At 33.6% G+C, this 20530-nt stretch overlaps 1 protein-coding gene across 13 annotated transcripts in view; it reads right to left on the bottom strand.

Annotated features, from left to right (window-relative positions):
* The window catches only part of RALYL (RALY RNA binding protein like), a 708475-nt gene that overhangs the window by 356122 nt on the left and 331823 nt on the right, over positions 1–20530 (bottom strand). The window lies entirely within an intron of this gene.

Genomic DNA, 20530 nt, shown 5'->3' on the forward strand with positions numbered 1-20530 from the left:
AAGAAAGGCTTGTCAACTGAAAATTTTGTCACATAGTTTTATTGTTAAAAAAGAAGCTTGATGTTTTTGTTATAATAATTTCAAAAAGGCTGATTTCATGTGCCATTTGTATTCTCCACTAGGCTTTATGTGTTATCAATCTAAATTCCAGTAAGAAGACAAATAAGAGTGGAATCTATAATAAATATAATAAATTAAATTTTAATAAGACTCAATTTTAATAAAAAAGTTGAGTGATCTGGTGGAAAAATTAGGTAAAATTGCCATATTCTCTTGCTAGTGTATCCTTGGTTTTGTCTAAATGTCAATAGCTTCAAAAATTCTTTCACTTTCCTTGTTTTCCTTTTAGATATTAGGTTATACTTATACCATGAGTGAACTAATATCAGTGGTATAATTATTTTCTTACTTGAAAAATTTTGTTTCAATGTTTTTAATAATATTGCTAAATTTTAATAATATAGCTATTAAACAAAAAATGGTTAAAGTTCACTAAGAAATTTGGAAAGCCTTTAATTTTTATAGTAACCTTTATTTTTAATATTGGAGAAAATTTTCAGAATAACAGTACTTCTATAACCTCTGTTTATAATTTGCATCCTCTGAAAATAAGGACTACTTTATGAGTTTCTAACAGATTATATTACTGTTATAACATAAACCCACTTTTTGTTTTGCAAAGTAAAGCAGGAAAACAATAAATGAAGTATATGATTGCTTTAGAAAAGAATTAACATTATTTTAACTAAGTCTATATAAGCAAGTTTTTAAGTTCATTTTTAGTGATTGAGGCTCAACAAGAAATGGCATAATACAATTAACATCTACCTATAAATATTTTCAATATCATGGAAGCAAATAATTTTGTTCACATATCTTGATTAAACTTTAATCATTATGTTACCAACACTGTTCAATTTTTAGAAAATATCTTTATTATTTCCTATAATGCTTCTTTGGCATCTTTAAAGTACTGAAAGAAACTAACCACCCATTTAAGTTTTTATAACTTGTGAAAACAACCTTCAAAAGTGAAGCAGAAGAGAAAAGGGAGTGGGAGGAGAAACTGATTGCCAGATAAACAAAAAATGAGATAAATTTTTACTATCAGACCAATATTAATGAAATATCAAAAGGAGCTCTTCAGAGAGAAAAATGGAGAAGAAAGGAATGGGAATAATAGGAAGCATACATATTCAGGTAAATTTAATGGATATTGGCTGCACAGAACAATAAAAATTAATCTAATGTTCCTTAAAATACATATAGAAAATATATTCTGGGTAGGTGGTGGCAGCATCATGGGTTTTTGGTCTCAACAAACACTTCCATAAAAACACACAAAGCGACTAGACAAAAGCACAGATTCTAATACAACATACACGAAATTATCAGTAACAGTATATTTATCAGTTTATTTATCAGTATATTAACAGTATATTTATAACACATTTTCTTTATTCATTCATCTATTGATGGGTATTGGGTTGTTTCTATAGCTTGGCTATTGTAAACGCTGCAGTGAACAAAGGAGTGCAAATATCTTTCTGAGATCCTGATTTAAATTCTTTCAGATAAATAGGAGTGGGACTGCTAAACTGCATGGTAATTCTATTTGAGGGGCCTCCACACATTTTCTTTAGTGACTGCACCATTTCATATTCCCACCAATGGTATATGACAGTTCTGATTTTTCCACATCTTTGTCAACATTTGTAATCTTTTGTTGGTCTGGATTTTTTTTAATTAATAACCAACTTAACAAGTGGGAGGTGGCACCTCACTGTGGCTGTTACCTTTATTTCCTAATGATTAGTGATGCTGAGTACTTTTTAATATACCTGGTGGCCACATGTATATATATTTTTAAGAAATATCTATTCTGATCCTCTGTCCATTTTTTTTTTGCTGATTAATTATTGGAGATTCTTACATGTTTTGGATATTAACCCATTATCGGATAGATGGTTCATAGTATGTCCTCCACTTCTATAGATTGTCTTTTCACCTCTCTTGATTGTTTCTTTTGTTGTGCAGAAGCTTTTTAGTTTGATGTAGATGAATCTGGAAGATATTATAAGTGAAGTAAGCCAGGCACAGAAGTACAAATACTTGATGATTCCACTTAGGATCTAAAAAATCAGACCCAAAGAAGTGAAGAAACGAATGGTGGTTGCCAAGTCCTAGGCTGTGGTGAAATGAGGAATTGTTGTTCAGGGGGTGTGAAGTCTCTAGATGCAAAACAAATCAGTTCTAGAAGTCAGCACTGCGACATAGTTCCAATAATTAGCAGTACAATATTGTGCACTTTAAAATCTGTTAAGAGTATAGACTTCATCTTAAGTGTTCTTACAAGAAAAGAAAAGGAAAAAAAGGGGAAAGAGGAGAAAAGTTTAAAGTTTATCTCACAAAAAGTATAAGGAAATTTGTGGAGGTGATGGATATTTAGCATCTTGATTGTGGTGATGATACCATAGTATATGCATATGTTCAAATTCAACATGATGTATACATTAAATATGGGCAATATTTTCCATATAAATCATAATTCAGTACAGCTAAGACAAAAAAGAAAAGTAATCCTTAATAATCAAACATTATAACTGTGTCTACTTGGTGACAGAGCCTCACAGAGAACGGCTCCAAGTGACTTTAAAAGTTTTCTGCTATTACCTGGTAGGATATTCTTTATGGAAAAGAAACCCATTAAGAATAAGAAAATATTAAACCATTTTTGGAAACCATAGTAATGTGGGTGCTGATGGTACTGATTTTGTGAGACTCTTTTATGTATATTGTGGGATAATCAGATAAGGTATTACAAAGTGTTTAGAAATGAGATTTTCAGCAACGCTGGAAGGAGATGTAGATAAAAGACTGATGAAGTTAACTAAAATTCCTGTAGACCTGATTTTAAACAGAATGGATAAATATAAATGTGAACTACTTTTTTCTTTAAGGTCTGTGTGTGTGTTTGTGTATTTGTGTATGTTTGTGTGTGTGCGCATTTCCTAGCTCTACTTTCTGAAACAACTGAGAAACAATAATGATTCAGTAGCAACGAGCCTCCTCCTTATTAGTACCCAGAATGTTGAACTTAAGTAACTCTTCCCATGGTACCAAAGCTCTTTGGAAAACTGGCTGATTCCCAGTTTGGAGAAGGGAATTCTGATCCTGGAATATTTTATCATATCAGAATAAAGGAAATTATCAAAGAAAACTAGAGTTAAATCAAAATAACTAAGAAAACAATGTGAATATGGCAGCACCATAAGGCAAAGTCATGATAATTTGACCATTAATGGAGAAAAAAGCTGAAAGGGATAGATAAGTTATCAATTATGCTTAATTACTGAGCTCATCAAATTATTAAAGATTTTTAAGGACATCTAGCTGGCTCAGTCAGTAGAGCATGCAACTTTTGATTTCGGGGTTGTGAGTTCAAGCCCAGTGATAGGTGTAATGCTTACTAAAATTAAAAATTCATTTTAATCTTTAGAGAATTCTAGGGAATCACTTTACTCTGAATACTCGTATAAAGGAAAAAAATCAAGATACCCTTTTTCTTTCTATACAGTAGTAACTCAGGGTAATCAAATACATAATGAAAGAAATTTCTCTTTTAGAATATTCTAGCTAATAAGCAAAGAAAATAAATGATAGAAGTAAATTACCATAATTACTATATATGTATATATATTATATATATATATATTTAGTAGCTGTTTACATCACAAAAGGAAAGAAAACAACAGTACTTTTTGATGAACATACACAGAGTTACCTATGAAAAAATCTTCAAACATTCCACCTGAATTTGACCAAGGCTCTAGATATAATAAAAAATTTTCAGGAAATACACGGAACAGAGAAGCACATTAAATGATACCACAGGGTGCAATCACCAAATTGCAGAAGTTGTGCAACTTTTAGGACAAATGACCCAATTCTTTCAACAGATAAAATGCAAATGGAGATGGGGAATATATTAGGAAAGACTATAAATTAAGAGACTCAGTGATATATCAATGAATCCCAATCTTTGTCTCTCATTTGGATTCCAATTCAAATAAATTAATAAAAAGAATAAATTCTAAAAACAGGGAGTTATTACTATATTGATGGTAAGGAATTGTAGAATTGTATTTGGTGAGATCATGATATTGTGGCTATGTTTTCTTTAAAAAATCATATTTATATATATACATATATATATATATATAGAAATATTTGCAGATTAAATATGTCTGGGATTTGCTTTAAAACAATCCAGGTGGGAACCTTGGGTGGCGTAGCGGTTTAGCGCCTGCCTTTGGCGCAGGGTGCGATCCTGGAGACCGGGGATCGAATCCCACGTCGGGCTCCCAGTGCATGGAGCCTGCTTCTCCCTCTGCCTATGTCTCTGCCTCTCTCTCTCTCTCTGTGTGACTATCATAAATAAAAATTTTTAAAAAAATTAAAAAAAAATAAATAAAACAATCCAGGGAGTAGGAAGGAAATGGTTAAGGTATAGAAAAAATAATATGGTTGTGCTTTGTTATTTTGCTAAGATAAGATCATGTGTATATCTAATTGATTAGGCTATTCTCTTCACTTTTATATATACTTGAAAATTTCCAAACAAAAATGTAAGAAATCAGGCAAAATGTGCAAAATTAAAATTCATAACAATTATAACACAAAAAATAAGGGGGTCTATGAATAAAAAACATATTGTATGAACTCAGGATTATTTGGAAACTAGTGTGAAGGATAATTTCTATTACATTAATGCTCGAAGATATCTGTTGCAATCTCTAGAGCAATGCTTTAAGAACAATAAAAGTATGTATAACATACAAGCTAACAGAATGGAAACTACAAAATAATAATATATTAACTTAAAAAAGACAAGAAAGAAAAATTAACATGCAACACATATAGAAATAGAAAAAACAACAAACTTATGGACATAAATTCAAATATGTAACTAATTAAATATGAATAGATAATTATAATTATAAGAAAAAGGCTATCAAGCTTTGTTTTTAAAAGGATTATATTTTGCTTATAGGCACACTATAATTATTAAGATCCAAAATCACTAAAATTAAAATGGATGAAAACTGACATACTATGCAAAAATTAATCAAAAGAAGTAAAGTTAACTTATATTAAGTTTAGACAATGTTTTTCTATAAGAAATAATTACTAGAGATAGAGATATATCAAGCTACTACAAGAATTAATCCATTAGAAATATACAATTTCAAGTTTGCATTTACCAAATATTCTTGCTTCAAATATGTAAAGCAAAATAATTAAACTCAAAAGATGAAGAAATCAATCTATAGTCATAACCCACTTCTCTAAATAACTGATGGAAAAGAAGACAAAAATCAATAATGATACAACAAATCAGATAAATTTAATTAGTGATTTTTGCCTGTGTGACACACTGAGATGGTTGTATAGAACAATATGCCATCTGTCAACTGTACATGGAACAATTATGAAAACTGACCATATGGAGAGCAAAAAATAAAAAATAAAAAAATAACGGTCCCATTGAATTTAACTGATTTATTCTCTAGGTATAGTGAAATTAAGCTAACGTTAATTATAAAAATTATAAATTCAATAACACACTTTCTAAATAACCAATAGCTCAAAATAGAAATATCCATTTGATTAGCAAATACTTATCAACTAATTGATTCTGAAAGTATGATGTATTAGATCTTGTAAGATGAAACTAAAGCTGTACTCAGAGAGAACTGTAGAATTAAATTCAGTTTTAGAAAACATGAAACGCTGAAAATCAGTTACATAAGTTTTCATTCATGAAGTTACAGAAAGAGTAGCAAACTAAGACAAAACAAGTAGAAGAAAAAAAATAAAGATAAAGCTACAGAGTAATGAAACAAAAATAAATGTGAAGCAAAGAAAATTCACAAAGCCATAATTTTGGTTATTTGAATAGGTAACTAGAAAGAAAGAAGGCAAAATTTGCTAACATTGAAAGTAGAAAATAAAAAGAATCACTTAAAGATCCTAAGGACAATAAAACATGAGAACATTATGAATAGCTTTATGCCAATACCTTTGAAAATGAATAATCAAATTAGCAGGTCCCCTGTAAAACTTCTCTCTCCAAAACTGGCACAAGAATAATTATAAAAATCTGAATAGTCTTATGTCCATTAAAGCAACTGAATCTGTATAAAAGATCTGTCCACAACATACTTTCAACACAAATGGAATTAATGGTGAATTCTCCAAATGTTTATAAAGAAATAACACAGTCATGGGTAAACTCATCCAGAGACATTAAAAGAAGGAATGCTTCCCAGTTCATTTTATGAAACCAGCATCTCCTCAATAGCAAAATCAGTAAGAACATAACAAGAAATAAAACTGCAGGCCAATATCTAAATCTCTACTGCAAACACAGAGGTAACAATTAAAAAAAAGAAAAAAGAAAACATACTGCATTGATTTCAGGAGTGTGAAATCGATTTAACATTAAAAGATAACTTCCAGTTCTTCACATTAACAGAATACAAGAGAAAAATCAATTATTCATTTCTATACAAACAGAAAATATATTGGAGGTAATTCAATAAAAATTAATAGCAAAGTATAAGAGCTTCCTTAATTTGGTAGGGAGTTCCCACAAAAATAAAATCCTATGGTAAGTGTTAATAGCAAATATTGACATCTTTCTCATGTAATGAGAAAAACATCTGCTACCATTACTACTCTTCAATATTATTCTGGAGGTACTAGCCAATGTAATAAGGCAAGGAAAGAAATGTGTACATTCTAGAAGATAAATAAAACTCATGATTTCCAAGAGACATGGTTGTACACATAGAATATCTCCCCCCAAATAAGCTGTTAGAATTAATCAATGAATTTAGGAGATTTATGAATAAGCAAATAAATATGCCAGTAATGAACAATAAGGAAACGAAAAGTCTAAAATGGTACTATTTACAGTATAGTATCTATAGCATATATGTAATGCTATACATAAATTGATATTAAATAAAAATCTACATGCAACATATAAAATATATTCTATATTATATGTAATTACATATATGTATGAAATACATATATTAAATACATATATGTAATTATATATAATTTAATATACCATTTATTCCATGTCCAAACTGACATTTCATGACAGTGAACAAAGAATAGTTTCTTCAAAAAATGGAGTTAATTGGATATTCATGTGAAAATGACTGAATTTGTTCACTAATATGCACCATACAAAAAATTCCAGAAGTATTAAAATCTAAATGTAAATACTAAAATAAACAAACAAGAAGCCCCTTATTTTTTTTTTTATTTTTTTTAAATTTTTATTTATTTATGATAGTCACACAGAGAGAAAGAGAGAGAGGCAGAGACACAGGCAGAGGGAGAAGCAGGCTCCATGCACCGGGAGCCCGATGTGGGATTCGATCCCGGGTCTCCAGGATCGCGCCCTGGGCCAAAGGCAGGCACCAAACCGCTGCGCCACCCAGGGATCCCCACAAGAAGCCCCTTAGAAGGAAATATGACAGGATGTCTTCATGACCAAGATGGAGTAGGCAAACATTTCTTCAATAGGACAGAAGGAGCACAAACCATAATGGATATGAATGAAGCCTTTTTGGGGGACTTAGAGCCTATGCTCTCCTCACATATGAAGAATCAGAGAACAGGAAGGATAAATACTTGTTCAGGTGCAACACTGCCAAGAAGCTGAAAATCTAATACTGGGACTCTAGTTTTCCGAATTTATTTTTAGAAGGTTTTGAGAACCATTAAACAACAAGATTTAATAGGATGTACTTTTATTTTCCTCTGGTTTTTATGACACTTTATATGTCCCGGGAAATATTTTAAGCATTTTATATATATTGATGTATTTAATCTTCATAACAACTCAGTAAGATGAGTCTTTTTATGATTACGTCTATTTGACAAAGGAATAGCACGAAGACATTAGTAAGTTGCCCAAAACCACGCAGCTAGTAAGTGGAAAGCTGAGATTCTAATACAGGAAGCCAGAGTCCAGAACCTACACACCTAACCATCATCCTTCACAAGCACTGGAAGTTACAATTTCAATTTATATGTTTTTAGTTTCCATTCAAATAAATTAGAAATTGCAGTATCTAAAAATGTTCTTTAGCTTTAATATTCTAATTTTTTTGCCATCTATTTCAGATGGTTTCCAAACTCTTCAAATTCAAATTCCTCTCAGTCCTTCTTCAAAAATTCTTACAATACTGCTTCCCTTTTAAAAATTTCTGTTGCATTTGATGTTGTGCATTACAATATGCTTTATCTTATATTTTCCACCTTCTAGTGTATGCTATTTCATATGTGCATATTTTATTCCATAACTGAAGTGATTAACTTATAATATTTTATCCTTTAATAGTACTTGATCTGCATTATATCATGCTTTATATTATATTTGGTATCTTCATTTGCATGGTATTTTATGGGTACATATTTTACATCACAATTAGGATATTTTCCAAGGGCAGCCATCTATTGTATTGTACTGTATTATTTTACTTTATATTTTACTTTTATTTTATTTTGATGTGGCATTGTGTTTCCATGCTGCTTTAGAGCTTAATACATATTGTCAAACATCTAACACAATTCCACACAACAATTGGAAGAATAAATGGTCATATTGCACACAGTCTTCTGAAATCAATTCACAAATGACTTTCAGACATTTTAGTAGCGAGTTTGAAGGATAATTTGAAGTACTGTATTTTATCTAACATTATGCTCAGCTTTGCTCTAGGGAATAAGTTAGAACTAACAAGATCCTTCTAAGTGTCGCTCGGGAGTTTCCAGCGATGGTCTTAGTGACGAAATTGATGGCATTTGCCACTGCTTTCACTAATTTAGGTTCAGTGATTGAGTAAAATAAATAATTTTAGAGACATAAAAAAAATCCCCTAGGCTTTCTGTCACATGTGAGGCCATGTATTTCCCTGGCCAACAGACCATTGGTTCTATAATTTACTTTATCATATAAGTTTGCTAATTACTATTTGTTGACAGCATATAAAGTAGCTCTGTTTAATTACTGAAAACCTGATATGTGTATTATGCTTTTCAGTCCTCAGAGTGTTGTTTTTAATACTTATTATCTGAGAACAGTGGAGGATAAGGATGAAGATAGAAGGCAGAAGAGGATGAAGACTTCCTAAATATTATATGTATACTCTGGATGGTAAGAGTTAAGTAAGGATAACTTACAGTCATTTGAAAAATGTTAGAAGGATGGTCCAAGACTTTTGTCTTCAGGAAAACATGCTCTTTTTAACAGCCAGCATATTATATATTTCCTTGTACACAAGACAGGGTGAATGAAAGGAATTATCTAGCATTCATGAGGGATGTTGGAAAGAAATTTTTAAATAATCTCTTTGAAAATTTGAGTGAAAATTACACATACATAAACATATTATTACTAAAACCTACTGGTTTAGAAAGGCAGTATTTGTGTCAACCACAGAAAAGAATATATAAAAATGAATTTACCGAATATTATCTCTTAAGTAATTCTTTTTTTTTTTTATTTATCTTAAGTAATTCTTTACACTTCCCCTCACATATACTATTCAAGACCCTGTACAGGCTTGTGAATAGATTTTTAAAAACAAATATAATGGTCATCTAAACATAACATTGTGCACTTGATAACCACTATGAATATCTGGATGATATAAAGTTTGTTGGGAAATGGTTTATTCAAAATAAAGGGATGTGCTGGACATTTCCGTAGTAGGGGGAAACAAAGCTGGAATGGCAAATAGTTTCCAAGGAAGGAAAATTCAAACATTTACTAATTTAAATTTCAGCTAATTTGACGGGTTAATCTATGATTTATACCCCGGGAAATGAAAACTTTGTTAAACTATCAAGTTGAAAAAGTATGATGACACTATTCGCCCTAGATATTGAGGAAAACACTAAAAATTTTTCCTTCTTTTTTTTTTTATCAGAACAAATGTAACATGTTTATATAATAGTGCCTTGCTAAAAGTGTTCTTTATTACTGGCAGCATTCTTTGGCTGTTTTCTGCAAGATTTAGACCCCCCCCCCCAAGGTCTGTGCACTTCTCAAAGGGCTCTGCAATAGACTACAATATCCAAAATGATTATCCGTACTCATCATTTTAGCCCAGGCTGTCAATCTGTCCTTACTGGATGTTCAGACATTGATCTCATTTGTATCTAAAAGGATCTGCAGGAGAAGAATACTTACCAAATGAAGTAGAATAGATGTAGTGGTAGATCTAATGTATCTATTAGAGAAACATCAACTAGAATGTGGCAATTCTTACTTTCTGTGTTTTAACAAGCTTTTAGTGGTACTGGTAAATAATAAGTATTGAACATCATCTTGAGCATCTGAGTAGTCTCAGAACTCAGTATTCTTCACTTAATACTTTTACAAGGCTTTCTTTTGCTTCATCGTTTTTAGCAGTGATCTGAAATGTCTGAATGGAAGATTTAATGAAAAAAAAATCACATCTCTAAAAGGCATTATATTCAAGATATAAAGAAAAAGGACTTCTAGAAAAAGTCTGTTGGTTTTTTTGTTGTTGTTGTTTAAAATCAGTAAACATGTCAACTATACAGACAATCCTGTTCCTGGTGTTTGTTTGTGTTTTTAAGGATTAAAACAGACTGGTGATATAAATGGTAAGCTACACTCATAACCATATTATTATAATTGCTATGAAAGGTACATATTGAGTTTTGTTTTCTGGGTAACTGGAAAAGATTTGTTCTTATTTCTTTTTATTTAAAGATTTTTATTTATTTATTCATAGACACACACACACACAGAGAGAGAGAGAGAGAGAGAGAGAGGCAGAGCCACAGGCAGAGGGAGAAGCAGGCTCCAAGCAGAGAGCCTGACATGGGACTCGATCCAGGGTCTCCAGGATCCCTCCCTGGGCTGCAGGCGGCGCTAAACCGCTGCACCACCGGAGCTGCCCAGCTTTGTTCTTATTATAAGCTATGAGTTATTTTCAAAATAGTTCAAAGCATTGTTTTCATATAGTTTACTTTGATTAAAGCTAATATAACATTTCTGAATCAATGGAGTTTATTTTGCTATAATTGCTCTAAAGTAGTGATTCTTAACTAGTAATCATTTTGACCCTCAGAGGACATTTGATAGTATCTGGACATATTTTTGATTGTCACAATTAGAAGAGGGTGCTACTGGACAGATACTCATAACAACAAAAAGTAAGTAAATATAAGATATTCAGCAAATAGCTTGTAACAAGTGGACTAACTCTGAGTGTAATCTTTATACCCAGAGGACCTCACCCAATGCAATGTCCTGGCTAGAACTGAAAATTAATCATGGACAACTAAGTGAAGAAGTGAATGAGAAAATTAATGTGCATATAAATAGCATGTTACATAATTAAAATGTGATAATAGCAAAGGGTGCCTGGGTGGCTCAGTCAGTTGGGCATCTAGTCCTTGATTTTGGCTCAGGTCATGATCTCATGGTTTTGAGATGAAGCCTTGAGTTGGGCTCCACAGTGGGTATAGAGTCTGCTTAGAATTCTCTCTCTCCCTCTTCCTCTGCCCCTCCCCCCTTCTGAGAAGAAAGAAAGAAAATGTAACAGCAAGTCAAATAATAGTTACCAAATAAAAGACATTCTTTTGAAGCCAATATTCATTACACTGAACACATATCGTAGGTATTCCTATACACTTGGATTCACCAGTATGACATTCAAAACCCTTCACAGCCTGACATTGATCTTACCTCCCTCCACTCTTCTCCATGAGCCCACTTCTTCATCCACTGGGTAGATCATTCACTTCTGCCCAAATCAGGACTCTAGGTTTAGTAATGTTTCATCACCCAGAATTATTTTTCTATATCTGTCCATCTTTTTAGCACAGATTTACAATTTCTCCTTCCCTGGAGTCATCTCTTGTCACGCCTATAATCACTTTAACTAATCTCTTGTTCTCAGCAATTACTGACTCTACCATAATGACCTGCCTGTACCACCTTTTCAAAGTCTGTTCAGAATCTTACAGCCAAAAAACAAGTAGAGGATTTCTCCTAGCACTACAGGCTGTGATCTCTATATGCAGATTTTTACCACAAGGCATATACCGCATGCAGGCAAAGTTCCAAGCACTTTACAAACATATGTGTTCTGCATTACAGTGTGAACTAAGCACTATTTCTATTTTACAGAAATGGATTCTTAGTGATTAGCTTCTTCAAGCTACTCAGCTACATGCGGCAAAGAGGCTAAATGCTCATTAAAGATGACAACCTGCTTACATGGTTGCTGGTGGGAATAGCTGCCCAGCCCCACCTCGTCTAGCTGTGTCAATGGCACGTAAGCAGATAGGAGGAGCACCACTTCCAGGCTTGAACTACAAAACTGTCAGAGTCTCGTCCTTCCTCTCTTTTCATTTGTCTGCCAATTTGACTTCTTTCAAGTTCATGGTAGCTACTCACTAAAAGATACCAGAACTTCTCACTGCCTGGTCCCTCGGTAAAAGAGGACAACAGAGCCTCCCCCTGACCCAGCCCATCTTTTCCATAGCGTACTGACTGCATTTTCTGTGAGGAAGAAATAAATTTCTATTACATTACCTATTCAAATGTCAGGGTGTATCTGATACTGAGGCTGGCATTCTTTAACTAATATACTATGCAATATTTGACCTATGAGAAAGATCAAGTAAGTTGACAAGTCTACTTTAAGTACAAATGCAACAGAAAATGAGGACTGTACATTCAAGTCGGCCCCAGATCATCCTGGTTTACACCTGCTTTGACAGCATAAACTTTAATAGCACCTCTTCTCACTCTTAGAAGTATCTTGGTTTAGATGGTAAAGAATACAGTCACCCTACTGATATATTGATATGAAAAGAACTGCTGGCAAGAATAAATAGTGAAAATAATTAGGGTCAGGATACACTGAGCTTGATATACTACAAAACCATTTGTGTGATTTAAGGCAAGTTAATTTCTTTGAGCTTCAGTTCCTAGCCAGCAGAATAGGCATAAATACTCATATTACTTACCTCTCAGTGCTGTTCTGAGAATGAAAGAAGAGAATCTGTGCTTGAAAGCGCTTTCAGAATGATAAGGTACTAGGGAAATATTTAGCTATTAGTAAGACAAACCTATGAGAGCATGCCATTTTAAGGACCCCAAATAAAATCTCTCTTAAAACCAATATATCATTTACTATAACCTTTGAATAAAATAGGTATCTTAATATTTAATGCTTATTAAAGACTAGATTATATTTAGAAAAAAATTAAACCTGGTCCATTGAATGACTACCTCTAGGGTGTCTGACTTTAGAGAGAATGAATACCTAGTTGCCTTACAAAAATATTACAGTACCTTCTCCTTAGAGCAGCCCTTAATTGTAACTACTCTCTTTCTAGGGAGCTTGCAACTACAGCTTCTCCACCTTTATCCTCCTCCTCCCCTTCCTTTTCCTTCTCCTCCTTCTTCCTCTTTGTCTCAATCTTCCTGTATTGCTCTTTCAATGGGAGGAAAAAAGCCCCTCAGGGAAACCGGTCTGTTCCTCCAGCCATCCGACCACTCATCCTGCCTATGTGCCATTTGCCATGAAAGTATGAATACTCTGCTAGGTGCTAAGATGATTAACATAAACATACACAGTCAACGTTATCAAGGAACTTAGCTTAGAGAAAGAAGAAACGGATCCCAGTTACAAAATAGTAAATATAAAAATGTAATTAAGAAGAAGATATGTGCTAGAAAGGGAAGTAAAACATTTCAACTACGTTTGAGGGATCAGAGTAGGTTTCCTTAAAGTAAGGATATTTGATCTGAAGGATGAATAGCCAAGTGAAGGGAGTGAAGAAGTGAGGAAGTAAGGTGAGGTGGTAGGGAGTTTAGTAGGGAAGAACATTCCACACAAACAGCATTTGCAAAGGGCCAGGGGAAGGAAAGAAGATGATCTGCTCAAAGAATTGAGAGGAGTCCATTCAGATGGAACACGGAGCAAGGCTGAGAGGGTAGTGGTAAGTCTGCAGATGAGCCAGAAACAAATCACATAGAAACTTGTAGGCCACAGCAAGGATCTGTCTTTTTTTTTTTCTGAGAACAATGATAAATCATTGAAAGTTTTTATCAGAGGGTGACAACATTAGATTTGTATTTTGAAAAGATCACTCTGGATGCAAAATGGTAGCTGATGATAAGAACACATTTGAAATCCACTACTCCTAAGGCATGCTTCATAGACTGTTACAAGCATTTGTCTGTGTTTTTCTTCTTTTCTGTTACTCAGTATGGATCTCCAGTATCTTCCTTTCTACCACTGCAATTCCACTACTTCCTTCGCGACCAGGATTAAGACTATCCATCAGATTTACTTTAACATTAACAATCTATTCATCATGTTCCTTCTCCGAATTCCTTCAGCATTTGCAAGACATTTATAATGTAAAGAAATCAATTCTCCACTTTACATATTCTTTTTCTAAGCTAGATTCTGCTCCTCAACAACAGAGACCTATATTCAAGGTTTCAGAGCAAGATGATTTCTATAGATAAATTATGCTTTTGTTTGGGGTTCTTCCTATTACTAATAGTTGATTTCGTAAGTTCATATATCATTGTGTCTTTTGTAAGCATCATAAGAGTGAAATAATCTAAAAATAAAAAACACGTCACAAATATTTATTTATAGCATGTGTGTAATCAAGCCAGTGTAATCAGTAGGAATTTGCATTGATCTAGACTTAGTCTCCAACCTCTGCATAATATTTTGGTACAAAAGGACACTTTAGGCATGACCTCTCACATAAAAAATTGTCAATATTAAGCACTTAAAAAGTGTGTTTCATCTTACACATAATGTATTTGAGGAAAAAAAAATTCCAATGACTAAATTTAGATTAGAACAATGCAACAAATATTTCCAATATTATCAACTTAAAATACAAATTCAATGAAATATTAAGAAGAGGATACATTAGTATTTCATCTTTTGAAATTTAAATTTTAATGAATAAGCAAACTGAGATTCATTTTTATAGGGAGCTTTACCTTATAGAGATTTGTTTTTTAGAAAAAATTATTCAGAGCTGGATTTCGCAGCTGGACTCTGATTTTTTTAAGAATCCCGACTAATGTGAACCAAGAGGGAATCAATTGTTCTTTGCCACAGAAGGCTTAGAAATCCTCCATTACATATCAAAGGCATGAAGCCAGGGATAAAAAAGGGATATCCTTTTTATAAGGTGGTGCAAAAGATGTGCGGAAAAACTGAACACATATAAAGGCGACTACATTAAGTCATGGCCAAGTTTCCTTTTCTGTACAACACCCACAGGGTATGCTGTGATTAGTATTTGGAAGGCAGCAATGCCAACAATCCATCTTTCCACCCAGTTCATTTATTTGAAATGCTTTAATGCGTTCAATTATCATAGCTCCAAACATATGATTAAGGGTATTTATCAGCTAAATATCCTCAGAAAGCCAACTGTGACCTGGGAATGAAGAGACATCAGTGGGGAAAAGAAGAGAGGGCTGATTTTGAAGCATGTGTCACAGCCTGGCAGCAGAACTGGCATGGAGTCACATCGCACAAAAGTCTGAATGAGTCAACTTATTCGGAAATGGGAGAAATGAGAGAAGAAGGAAATGGCAGGGAAGGAAACATGTCTACCTCACAGTTAGGTCTGGGACATACCTTGGTCACAGGTAGAGTCTTTATTACTTCAAGTCACAGGTCGTGAAATGCCCTTCACTGGATACCATCAAAGGAGGTAGGGAGACATTCCAGGGGAGATTTGTTAATTGGGAAACACTTTTTATTTCCGTACATTTACATACAAATCTTCCCCAAAAGTGCAACAGATGTGACATCATGCAGATGTTTAGCTTTGAACTACAGTTCTGAACTCAGTTTAGGCTTATGTTATGATGATTGAGCACATCCAGAGTAATCCTAGTCGGTTAAAAGAAAAAAGGAAAACAAGATATTTTTTGGAGTTTGAGGAAATAAGTATATTTGTTCATTTTTGTTTAATTGCTCTTGAGTAGTAAATATACACAAGTCTAAACTCAAGGAAAAAAACCTACCATCTTAGTTATTTGTTTATGTGCCATATGCCTTTAAGGGAAATAAACCTCAAGAAACAAACTTTGCATTCAATAAAACATTTGTTGGGTTCATTAACATGTTGATAAAATGAATGAACCACTCAAGGCATCCAAGGCGCCTTTTCTCTTGTTATGGTATGGAATTTAGGAGTCTCTGCCAAAAAAGTAAGAATAAAAAATCCAAGAGAGGGAAGTTAATCAAGACGTTAGACGGTGACCTACTTTCAAATTCCAGATTAGAGTTCCAGTATTTTGAGCTCCAACTTCTGAGCACTATAATTTTTTAGGTAGGATTCAGCAACTTTTAAAATAATTTCCCATTTTATCTGAGTTTGAAAAGAATGCAAAATATATACTATTTAAAATTTCAATTCAGAATTTGATGACAATTTCATGGTAAAAGATGTTTTCTCCAAAAGACATGGAATGTTTTATAATACAGATATATAGAATTATTGGTCTTACATTTTCAAGTGCCCTAACATAATCAAGTGAATAAAATCATCCTGCCTGGATCTATAATGGTTGACTTGCATTTGGTCTGAGGAACATTCCTATTTTTGCCAATGTTTTTATTAAAGACAGACAATGAAACCTGGCAAGGTAGATAAAGCTTTCTCTGCTACTCAACTGGGCAGATGGCCTTGGGTATAGAAGACACTGATATGGAAAGAAACTTTAGCATTAAAGATAAGGTGCTTAAGCTCTCATAAATGACATTTTAAAATATTATAATCAATAAAAATATTTGCATCTAATGGCCTTGGAAGTTTGGAAATCGGTAGCACTTTAAGGGACGTGACTTGAGGACTCTGCAGCTAAGAGTCCTCCAATACAGGAGGTTTAGGAAGGCCATGGTCAACTAGAGCTTAGAGCTAGGAGAGGAAATAGCACTGTAGAAAATAGTTTGGACTTAAATTTTCAGAGGGCTTATCCAAAAGGTTCTTCTTTTTACCGACCCCAAGTTTTCTCCATAGATCCATTTTAAGCCAAGAGTCTTCTGACCTTATATGTTTTCCCTGGGTCAGCTTATCCATTTCTATAGCTTCAACATTATCTATGCTGAGAATACACACGTCTCTAGTCAGTCCAAATCTCTCCTCTTAGTTTGGACTTGTGTATCCAAGACCCTATAGATCCAAACACTTCCATATCCTTAGGCATACCCTTCAAACTTAACACATGTATTCAGTCCTGCACTCACTGTCTTAACACAAAAACCTTTTTCCTTAGGAAATTATTATCTGTCCTGGTGATTTTCAAGACTATCCAAAAAAAAACAAAACAAAACAAAACAAAACAAAACAAAAAACAAACAAAAAAACCCTCAACGCAGAACATGGAAATCATTCTTGATTCTTCTATCTCTCTCTGTTTCTGTCTCACCCACTGTGCCAACCAGTTATTTAATCTTAGTGATCCTACCTGCTATTCCTCATTTTTTCCTCTTCATTTTCATAATTTCCATTCCTCTTTTGGTAGTCTCCCAGCATATGTTCCATTTCTAGTTTTATATCACACTAATCCATCCATCAAACTGCTGATGGATTTTTTTTCAGTAAAAGACAATTCAACACACTGTTTTCCAAGTTAAAATCTTTCAGTGTCAAAACAGCCACTCATATTTCCATTTATTAAATTTTGGGTTTCATCATACTCATAGCCTATTCTGAGATTAAGGATATATTTAGAACCTCCACAGAAATATAAGGTCTCACCTATTCTATATAATGTTTAGTTTTTTCCTGGTACTACTGATGTTTGCTATCTAAATTGTACATAAAGATTTTTAAATACATAGTGAAATGAAAAGATTGTTTCCATTTAGAAGTTATTTAACTATGCATTGAGATCAAATAAGATAATACAGGTAAAGTACTAACCCAGTGCAAGGATTCCTTCATCAGTATTAATTTTCTTCTGACTCTAAGAGAAAGAAGAATGCTTACACAAGTTGCGGTATATGAAGCTAATACCAATTTCATATGATGGTCTATTATTTGATCATAAGCAATTCACTTCAAATTAAGGGCTTGTAGGGCTTGATGGGGGCTGCAAATCACGAAGGCTTTATCTGAGAGTCAAAAAAAATTCAAGAAGCAAGTGATTTACCTAAACCCAAGTTTTGCCTCCTCACCAAAGACCAAAGTACAATATTTAAAGCCAGAAACAAATATACCTCCTGGAAAACTAAGTCTTCTTCAGGACTTGACTGAAGGACCGGCTCTCACAAGGAACAATTCGAGGACTTGCCTGATTTTCTAAAAATATAGTTTTAGAAAAGGTGGGTACATTCAGACACTTGATCTGAAAAGCAAAGTTATTAACCATTATAAAGCACTTGCTTTGTATGAAAAGAAATTCGGCTCAGACACAAGTAGTGAAAGACTTGATTTCAATGGAAAGAATAAAGTCTTTCACTTGGATTCAAGCAGAAAGAGTGATTATGGCTGATCAAGATATATGCTACAGAGATTAACCTGAGGATACAACAAAGAGGATCTGAGATGAATGACTAGAAATGAGAAATGATATCTTATTAGAAGCACAATTTAATTCTGTGCTCTCAGAGCATAGTGATTCAGTGTCACCATTTTTTTTTCCCTTGGGTTTTTCTAAATAAGTCACAAAATTTTTAGTATTGATGTTCTCCTTGCTTTCTTCTCAACAGGAGAGTAATCAACTGAGCAGTAGGAGGACACCAGATTCTGGAAAATTAGCTATAATTCACTGGTGAGTGAAGAGCATGCAATTGTTGATCTCTGGGTCTTGAGTTCAAGCCCCACATTGTGAATAGAAATTATTTAAAAATATATGGTTCATGAGTAAGTGAATTAGACTTTTAATTGACCATATATTGATAACTAATTTCTAAAAAAGTAATCAAAACATTTCTACAAGTAGGTACTAGTTTCATAAACTCAGGATACAGGCAATAAATGGGTATTTCTCTGACATTGCTGGAATGTGGCCTTGAAATAAGAATTTCAACTTAGAAAGAAAAACAAAAATTATCAGAAAATTTCCATTTCAAGGTAAACAAGCCGATTTGAGACATTAAGGGAAATAAGAACAAATAAAAAACTTACCAGTGTCTTTCGGAAAGTCTTACCTTTCTTTAAAATATTAAAAAAAAAATGAATTAGAGAAAGGTAAATAAAAAGTATATTCCTATATGAAAGTGATTATTTGTGGGTCTGTAGCAAGCAGTTATGTAAAAATCTTTTCCCCTCTTAAGACTATCATCTCAGAAGTCACTCTCATTTTACTGAATTCTATGGCTTCCCCAAAATTTGTTATATTATGTGACTGAATAATACAATGTTCTTTTTTTAAGATTTCATTTATTAACTCATGAGAGACACAGGGAGAGAGGCAGAGAAACAGCCAGAAGGGGAAGCAGGCTCCCTCTGAGCCCTCTCGATCCTGGGACCCTGGGACCACTCCCTGAGCCAAAGGCAGATGCTCAACCACTGAGCCACCCAGGCGTCCCTAATGCAATGTTCTTAACATGCTTCTAACTTGATTTGTCTATGCTTTGAGCTTGTTTCTTTTATGTACTCCTTCATATGTTTGTGTTCTGTGGACATGATAGAGGTACATCATAAATTATGCCAGATACTGATAGGGCTAAGAAAAAAATATATATATAAAGTGCAGTAATGGAATAGACAATGTAGGTAAGAGAGTAACTTATTTTAGATAAGTTGGTCAGGAAAAGCCTCAGGCAGGGAAATTTTGAGTACAGCACACAATCAGGTAGGAAGCAATAAATTAGCAAAAATCTGTCTTCTTAGCAGAAGGAAGAGCAATCCCAAAGCTCCAAACTATTAACAATCTTGGAACATTTGAGGCATATCAAGATGGCCAGCATTACTGACTTGGTACACAAAGGCAGAGAGGAGGAGATGAAGTTGAAGATCCAGGTATAGTATAGAATATATAAATCTTACCATGGGTAAGATGGAAAAAGCATTAGAGTTTTAAGAGCATGTTAATGGCATCATCACATTTATGTTTTCAAAGGACACTGGCAAGCGTAGAAAGTCCACAGACCAATTGGATGGTTACTCGAGTAGTCTAGATTACATATAATGGTGGACTGGATGAGATGGCCATTGGTACATATCTAAAAGGTGATTGGGTTTGGGATATATCGAAGGCAAGAAACATGTTGATGGATTATATCTGGACTGTGGGGAGAACAGAAGAATCAGAGTTGACACCTTGGTTTTTGTTTGAAAAATTGGATTAAGTGAGGGTTCCAGTTACTGTGATGGAGAAGCCTGGGAATGAAGGAAGTCGAGGGTGTGAAAAATCAAGAGTTTTGTTCTGGGCATATAAGACTGAGAGAAGATGTTG

The sequence above is a fragment of the Canis lupus genome, chromosome 28 (genome assembly GCF_048164855.1).
Source record: "Canis lupus baileyi chromosome 28, mCanLup2.hap1, whole genome shotgun sequence".
Taxonomy (NCBI): Eukaryota; Metazoa; Chordata; class Mammalia; order Carnivora; family Canidae; genus Canis; species Canis lupus.